Raw genomic sequence first — 9,175 nt, forward strand, 5'->3', positions numbered from 1 at the left:
TAACATAATGCTATATGCTTACTATTTTGGCAATCATTAAAAAATACTTCTCTCAAAGATGTTGATGATGCAGGTGTCTGATGATTTCATAGCACATCTCTTTCATTCAAAGGATATAATGTAACAATTTGTAAAGGAATTGAAAGTAATTTGGGAAATAGGGAATACAGAAAAAAAGAGAAAATAAAAGGTCCAGGTATTTTGTTTTGTTTTTGAGAAAAAACAATACAGAAAATAAGCAACAGTCACTGAGATTCAGTGAAGTACAGATGTTTGGGAGACCGAAGACATACCAAGGTCTTTGTAATTTTATACTTTCTGTCCACATGGGTACCCTACTGTGGAAGCTACTTTGTCACCTATTCTCATCCTTGATCCTCTGAAGACTAAGATACCCTTTTCTAGCCCGTAAAAGTGTTGTTGACTGATAGCTCTGGACTGTTTTCTTTGGGGGGGGGGGAGCGGCTTTATCTAGCATTCTTTTAAGAGATCCACTCTGTCCAAACTTCTGCCTCTGTCCATCTGTTCAATGGATGGTAGAAAGTTTTGGCTCCTTGCCTACATTTTAGACAATTCTTTTTTTTCTTTCTTTCTTTCTTTCTTTATTTATTTATTAAAGATTTCTGCCTTCTCCCCGCCACCGCCTCCCATTTCCCTCCCCCTCCCCCGATCAAGTCCCCCTCCCTCGTCATCCCTAAGAGCAATCAGGGTTCCCTGCCCTGTGGGAAGTCCAAGGACCACTCACCTCCATCCAGGTCTAGTAAGGTGAGCATCCAAACTGCCTAGGCTCCCACAAGGGTCAGTCCATTTCCAGAGCAGCTCATCCACATAGCAAAAGCCCTTAGAGCAATAGCCTTGTAGTTGAGTTCTCTCTGTGACTAATCTTTGTCTCAGGTGTTGAGATTCAGAACATGCCTCAATAGGTTTCTTACATGCAAATTTCTGCTTCTTGGGGAATCTGGGATAAATCATGCCTTGAAGTGTTTATGGAAAGTATAAAGTAGCCATGTGCCACCTTTCTCCATGGATAGGCGATTATCTTCGTCCACTCATTTAAAGGTTGTTTATTTAATGCATTGTAAAATGATTGTAAATGAAGAGGCCATCTCTGTCTGGATTTATCACTAAGAGCTCCATTCCATTAACATATGGATCTATTCTTGGGCGAATGTTACACTTTTCAGTTTTTCTGAAATCATGATGCATTGATCTGACAGATTTATTTTGTCAAACAAAATATGTTCCTTTAAAAAATATATAGGCAATGGTGTTCACTTTGGTAGCATGTCTACTAAATTGGAGCAATACAGAGAAGATTAGCATGGCCCTTGCACAAAGATGACATGGCAATTTCTGAAGTATTCCATATTTTAAAATAAATAAATAAAATGCAGGTAATTTGTTCTTAGCTTTTTCAACTTTACATGTTTTGAAACAAAATTTTCAGGCTCAACAAAATCATTTGTAATTTTCCTAGGGTTGGGTTAATTTATACATTTTGGTTTGGGGGAAAGATTGCCTTTCAACCTTTGGGCATCCTGATCTATACACATGGCTTATATTTGCACATAATCTAGTCTTTAATTTGTATCAATAAGATTTCATAACTGTCTGCATTGAGTTATCAGACATCTATTAGTAGATTTATCCTCAGATATTCCTTAGATTAATTTTGTTATAAATGTTAAATATTTTAATGGATTTCAGGGGAAGGTGTGTTCTTACGTGATAGAGGAGGCAGATATCTCCAAGTCTTTCTGAGCAGACTGTCTCTGAAGATGAAAATTTTGAACATTGCATCTGTTGTCTGAATATGGAGCTCATTTTGTTACATGGACCAACTGCCCTTTGTCCTACACTTTTAATATATACTAAAGACCTTGCATTTAATGGATTTGCACATTGGACTTGAAGCTAACTAACAAGAATGTTAGGGGACAAAAGTACTTGCTTCTGGTCTTGATGATCTGTGCTGGTTACCAGGACACAATGGAGGGAGACGCTGACTCCCAAAGGTTGACCCTGACCTTTAATGTGCCCTCTCCTACAAACAAACAAACAAACAAACAAGCAAGCAAGCAAGCAAACAAATGTAATAAAATATTTTAAAAATAAATTTTAGCTGGCCTCCACAGGTGACCTCCCCTCAATACATGTAAAAATATTTAAAGATAAATTTTAGTTTTTGATTTTACTTATACACAGGAATGTAATTGTTTTTTCTTCTATGTTTTTATCTGAAATTAACAACCATGATAAACTTGATCATTACAACTCATTTGTTAAAAATAGTAGTTTCTTTGCAGCTTTTTTGTAGCCTTGACATACTCTTAATTTCATTATGGATAATAAAGTTTTTAAATTTTATTTTCTAGTCATTGCCTTCTTTAGAGTCCACTTTGTCTTATTCTTGTTCTCAAAAGGAAAGTTATAAATTTTCTACTGCTTGAGTGATGTTGAAATTTAATTTTTATACATAATCATGGTGGATAACTTTGTTTATCCATTTATATTTATTTATAATTTTCCATTTGCTTCTGGGCCTTGAAGGCTGATTTATGTGGACATCAATCATATTCCTTTGTTCCTGGATTCCAACTGGGTTCAACCATTAGTAGGCTTGTATATTTCCTTTGGAGCATCTTCTTGCTGGGGATGAATCTCCCTTGTTGTTCCAGAGAGCAGGCAGACTAGTGTGCCATATCCAATTGATAAGGGTAAAAGGGATGAAGATGACTTTAGAAGGATGTAACTGAGAGGAACAAATTGAACTAGATGTCTCTGGGAATTAAGGAGGTATAGGAATTGCAAAAGCATTTTAAAAATACTTTAAGTATTAATGCTTCTTTACATTTATAACTGTAAACACCCCTTCTGTTGTTTTCCTGTAAATAAGCAAGGCACTGGGGATAGATCAATTTGACTCCCTAATTAGCAGTTATTGAACTCTCTCTTGCTGCCTGGGTTGCCTTGGTCAAAGGGGATATCAATGTAATGGCCAGCTGGTCTACCCTTGTGGCAGGATGAGTCGTCTGGAACGCTCCACAGATGCCTTGAAACGATTACGCAGAAGATTGAAGCTGATTGCCTGGCACTTGAAGCCACCGCCCCAGCCAAGGCTGTTGGAAAGAGTTGTGTAGTGGTCGCTTTGCAAGCATAAACCTCAGAAAACCTTTTCACCTCCACCAGAGGCGGAGCAAGTCTCTTGGTGGAAGGCCTGCTGTGATTGGTTCTAGGGAAAGAGGCCATAACTGGACAAAGCACAAACCTTAACGACTCCGAGTGGTGTTTAAATTTGAGGCTGTGATAGGTCCAAAGAAGTGTATGATTGGTCTAAACACCCCCTTTCAGGCTGTAGAGGCGGGCTCATCGAAACACTTGTGTGTTGCGATGTCAAGTGTCAGAGATTTTTCCAAGACCACCTTCAGTATTGTGGGCTGAAGTAAGCAAGTTCACTCAGAGAGCTTGATGGCAGCTTGTTGGATGAAAAAGTGACAAACCCCACATCAGTTTGATAGCGGAGATCCCTGGGTGTGCTTCACAGGTAGACTAGACACTTCCTGGCTTTATACCTTCAACACTGGGTTCCCGTACAGCTCACCTTGCATTCTTAAGTCCTGGGAGCCCAGCTCCAAGTACAGAATATCTGCAAAGAGATTTCAGCAGCCTTAGAGATGGTCCAGGATGTTTGAACTTGGCTTCTTGCCAAGCATTGGTATCCCAGACAATCGGGTTTTCGTGCATCTTTCATTTTCTCAGCCCTGGCTTCCATGTGCAGACTGTCAGGCGTCGTAGTTTGATAACTGAAGAGCTAACGATGGGTCCCACCTACTAGTGACCCTTTACACCCAGGAATCCTGCCTGCAGCATATGCTTGCACCTCAGTGGTCCTGGCCACGCCCAGCACCCAGTTCCTAAGCATCCTGATACTTGACTCTCATCCCAGTTTCGGAGTGCAGTCCTGACAGAGGAAGGCACCCTAAGTCCGTTCTTCCTGTAGCCAGCTGCAGGGCAACTGAAGAACCAGCTAAATGGTTGAAGGGCAGTAAGGAGAAAAAACAAGAGGAAACAACCCAAAGTTCCTTCCTAAAAAGAAGAGCAGTTAGATCTTCAGGGGCGAGGGTTCCAGGAATAAGCAGGCCGAGAGCTGTTACAGTAGCCACTGCAAGCGCCAAAGGTCCCAACACCCCGTGCCTGAATGGAGGCTATCACATTAGAGGGTGCCATTTGCTGTCGCTTCAGTCTGCAGCCACTGCCGTCTCCAACCTTGGAGAGAACTGAAAGCTGCCAGAGTCCAGTATCTGCAGCCCTCCCGGTCTCTTCGTCATTTCTATACAAGTAGATGAAAGACTGCTCCATCAGCTGACGGCTGATGAGACGCTCTCAGATTTATATCCAAGCTTCCCAAAGTCAACATGTTGCTTTCTTTCTCTTTGCCTTTTCCATATCCTAAACGGCACGAAGTGAGGGAGAGGCCATGCAAAACTGTCTTCGAGTATTTCTTAATATCTTCCCCATGATTGATAGAGATTTGAGTCCCTGTCTTCATGGAGTCTCATTTTACTTAATAATAAGCTATGTATATAATTTTAAAATATGATTTTATAAAAATCTTCCTTGTTCCTCTCAGCTTCCCAGGCTGAGTCTACGTATATGTATTTTAAAAATCAATTTAACACTTTTAATCTCAAAATAAGATGATAGTGATAACGGAAATAAAGTTGTCTTTATAATTTCATTATGCAGAGGGAATAAGTATTCCAATCTTTCCATGTTCCCTTCAATTACATATTTACAGGCAGAAAGTTATAACAGCACAGACAACTATGGATTCTTCTTTTTAGCAGTCATTGTTGTGCATTTGCCCTGGAATTCAGTAGAGACACCAAGGTTTCCTTAATGATTTTTCTAGTGTTGAATTTTTATACTTTTTTATATTTTAGTTTAGAAGTAATTCTGCAATGAATGCAAATTTTCAAAAAGATAAACTTTGTTTTTAAAGGAATTATTTAGAGAAATTTAACTATAAAATAGACAATCTATGCACATTGTTGCTTCAGTATTATAGCTTTTGAAATGTCAGTAATGATTTCCTTAAGCCATATGCAGTAAAGTAGCTCTTATAATTGACACAGAGTAGTATTTTGTCATCAGAATGAATGAAGTGAGTTTCTTCCATTGGTCTGAATGCTACAGTTTTAATAAAAGTTTTTCAAGATTTTCTGATTTCTTTCTTTGTCTTGGTTGCTTGTATATGAAATGCAAGCAAGACTTAAACTTTAATTATATTAACGTAAAAGCAATGTGCTCTATGTAGTAAAACATTTACCAAAACATTTCAAGACTGGTTCACTTGGGCTCACAGTTCAAAGAAATGCAGTTGGTGTGGTGGGAAATACACAGCAGCGGGAATTTGGTTGATGCTGCTGACCAGGCAACGGAGAAAGGACGTATCCCTGCTCATTCTGCTTTCTCCCTTCCAGTCCTTTATTTTTAGTCTGGTAACAGCCTGGGATGGTGCCTCTCATATGCAGGGTCCTGCTTCCTTTCTCAGTTAAACCTTTCTGGAAACAGAATTGGAAACGCACCTCATTAATGCCTTAGACATTTTTTAATCCAATTAGTTTTAGAATAGAAATTATCCATCACCTGTAGTTAAGACACAAAATATAGCTGTGTAACTGGAAAAAAAAAAACAGAGAATTATAGCTAGAAAAAGAAAAACATATTTTTTTCAATTATGTTTCCTGAAGCCAATTTCTTGAGTTGTTTTGTTTCTGTTTGGTTGCTTCAAACCCTATCCTCCCACTGGAGAACTCTCTTTATCCTGAGGGCTGTTTATAAAGCAACTGTGCCTTCATAAGAACAGGTCTGATATATGTAGTCGCTCTCCAAAGCCAGGGAAAACAGCACAGAGGAGATGGCTGTGTTGGGATGTGGTAGCTGAGCTGGGGCACATCTGTGTGTCCCTTGTCCTTGCAGATGTGGTGGCTCCCTTGTGCCTCCCCCACCTTAATCCCATGCAGTTCTTGCTGCACAGGTGTTACGAAAAGAACAAACATGGCAGCCATGTGAGAGTGCGATTCTGGAGAGTAGGCCTCTTCGCTGCGGTGTTTTTATATTTGTGACGATAGGAGCGATGCCAGTGTATCTGACAATCGTCATTGCAGTTACTCCATGCCATAGCATCTCAGATGTGCTTGTGTCTAGCTGTGAGAGAAATCCGTGTGTGCTGTAATCAGTTTGTATTTTTATACCGAATGTGGGAAATGATGCTTCTTGTTTTCCTGATTGCTTCTGCTGGGAGGAATTACCACATCTGGCTGTGAGTCCCTTCCTCGAGCCAGGCGTGATTTGGTCATCTGTGTATATCAGGGCTTTCTCAGTAATCAATATTGTCAGAATGACTGTGAAGCAGACATCTCTTTTTCTGAAGCGGGATGAAACAAAGCAACTTAGTCTGGTTAAACTGACCTAGGAGACAGGGGAGCTAAACTGGTGTTATGCACTGAAAACGATGAGACTTTGCTTAGGTGCCTCCATCACCAAAGAGTAGGGGTGCAAAGCAGTAAGCTGCCCACGAGTTTTGCTTCTGGGCTAACGGGTGTTTGTGTTTAGCATGGGGATTCTGGGATCAGTGCATCGCTTTTTACTAATTGGGAATTTTACCTTCTGATACCTGATACCTGCCTCTGTGCTGTTTGTATTCTCCTTGGTTGATTCTTTCTTTTCTTAACTTTTTATTAAATATCCATTCCAAAATAAGCAACCTGACTTAAGGAGACAAATGGGGGGTGACTCTTGTCTACACTGAGGTTATAGAGACAAGGCTGCCAGATTCACACAGGGAGGTGAAGGTCTAAACCCAGAGTGAAAATAAAAATTAAAATAAAAAAATTCCCATGGAAAAAAAGTCATTTTTTTCTTTTTATTGTTTCTTTATTTATTAAAGATTTCTGCCTTCTCCCCGCCACCACCTCCCATTTCCCTCCCCCTCCCCCATCAAGTCCCCCTTCCTCATCATCCCTAAGAGTAATCTGGGTTCCCTGCCCTGTGGGAAGTCCAAGGACCACCCACCTCCATCCAGGTCTAGTAAGGTGAGCATCCAAACTGCCTAGGCTCCCACAAAGCCAGTACGTGCAGTAGGATCAAAAACCCATTGCCATTGTTCTTGAGTTCTCAGTAGTCCTCATTGTCCATTATGTTCAGCAAGTCCGGTTTTATCCCATGCTTTTTCAGACCCAGGCCAGCTGGCCTTGGTGAGTTCCTGATAGAACATCCCCATTGTCTCAGTGTGTGGGTGCACCCCTCGCGGTCCTAAGTTCCTTGCTCCTGCTCTGTCTCCTGCTCATGATTTGGACCTTGAGATTTCAGTCCGGTGCTCCAATGTGGGTCTTTGTCTCTGTCTCCTTTCATCGCCTAAATGTTTTTCTTTGGAGAAGGGCTATGATCAAGTTTTACAAAATATTCTCTTTCAGAGGCATTTGCAAGTAGTCTGAGGGGAGAAGTTGGGGTCAGGCTGTGGGTGGATTAACCGTATTGGAAAACTCCCTCCATTAGTTAACTTTTAAAGCCTTGTCAAGATGTCATTTGAAAGATACTTGAAGTCCAATAAAACCAGAACTGCAAATCTTGCATAGTTAGCAATTATACTGCCTTGATGTGTGGACTCGCTTACACCAGTACTAGTTCTCAGTTCTAGACAATCCCTAGAAACCCTTAGGAAATGTGTTTCAGTACTTACTCTCCACATTATTCTTCCTCCTTTTAGTATTTTCTACTTTTATCTCATATACTTTGAGATTTAAAGTTCTAGCTTCTTCATATGAGAGTAAAGATGTGTGTAGCATTTGTCTACCCATGTTTGGCCAGTCAACTTCTTATGACAGTCTATAGTTTTATCTGTTAGTTTGTTAATGATGAGATTTCCCATTTTTAAATAGTACTATAAATCCAGTATTTTCTTTATCAATTCATTGAAGGACACCAAATGTTTTGGTTACTGTAAGTAATTGTCAAACAAATGCATGAGTGTAATACCTCTTTGATACGCTGGTTTTGTGGTATATGTGGTTCAGATTTTAGGTCTTTTTTTAAAATTTTAATTTATGCTTTTTATTTTTATCAGCATATATTTATTGTACAAAATAATATCTATCATTGTGATCTTTTCAAAATTTATACATTGATCATGCTTATAATGCCTATTGTTCTTTTATTCTTTCTCCTGGTGATGCCTGTCTTCTTCCCTAATAGACCTCATCGACTTTCATGTCTTTGAGTTTTCTTATCCTTTATCTCTCATTTTAAAAGATGCTAGACTTGTCTTTCTGAATCTAATTTATTCTACTTAACATGATGATCTCTGAGTCTAACTATGCCCTACCATGATAAGCTGTTTGGGATCCTTTGTGCTTCTATACAAATCTTAAGGTGATTTCTTTTCTAGTCCTTAAAGAATGTCATTGAAATTTTGTTAGTGGTTGCATTGAAATTGTTGATTAATTAATTTAAGCAATATAGGCATTTTAACAGTATTAATTCTTCCAAAGATGAATTATTATGTCACCCCAGCCTTAACATTTTATAGCTTTCAAGGTGGATGTCTTTATTTTTCTGGATGTTTATTAGTAGGTACAATAATATTTTTGAGTCTCTTTTGAATGGGATTTCTTTATTTACTTTTTTCTTAGCAGTTTTATTTTTTGTAGTACATATACACAATGGAATTTTACTCAGCTGTAAAGAAAAACTGAAATTACGAAAAATTTGAGGAAAATAGATGAAGCTAAAGTATAAAGTGAGGTGACACACATTTGAAAAGATAAAAACCTCATGTTTTCTCTCATATGGGATCCTAGGTTGTAATGTACACACCTATGTATATAAATGGATATAAGTGTGAATAAAGTCTAAAAATCTAGAAAAAACTAAAAGAGGATAGAAAGAGATGCAAAAGAAGAGTGGGGGTGTAAAGGAACAGGTGACATAAAGCGAACAAGAGAATGAGGTGAGGAAAGATATGAGGGGAGTGGAGGCTTGGGAAAATGTGAATGGAGGAGCAACTCTAATATATTTCAGTTTGAAAATAACACCATTCCAGGCATGAAGGTCACAGCACAGACTTTTCATCCAAGCACCTGGGAGGCAGAGGGGGAGGCAGGCAGATTTCTGT

At 39.1% G+C, this 9,175-nt stretch overlaps 1 non-coding gene across 1 annotated transcript; it reads left to right on the top strand.

Moving 5' to 3' along the window:
* The first annotated feature begins 1,267 nt into the window (after positions 1-1,267).
* On the top strand, positions 1,268-1,373 carry LOC130867149 (U6 spliceosomal RNA). Its single transcript, XR_009056417.1, has one exon. It is a non-coding gene; the product is annotated as a U6 spliceosomal RNA (small nuclear RNA).
* Positions 1,374-9,175: the final 7,802 nt, after the last annotated feature.

Source organism: Chionomys nivalis, chromosome 26, assembly GCF_950005125.1.
Source record: "Chionomys nivalis chromosome 26, mChiNiv1.1, whole genome shotgun sequence".
Taxonomy (NCBI): domain Eukaryota; kingdom Metazoa; phylum Chordata; class Mammalia; order Rodentia; family Cricetidae; genus Chionomys; species Chionomys nivalis.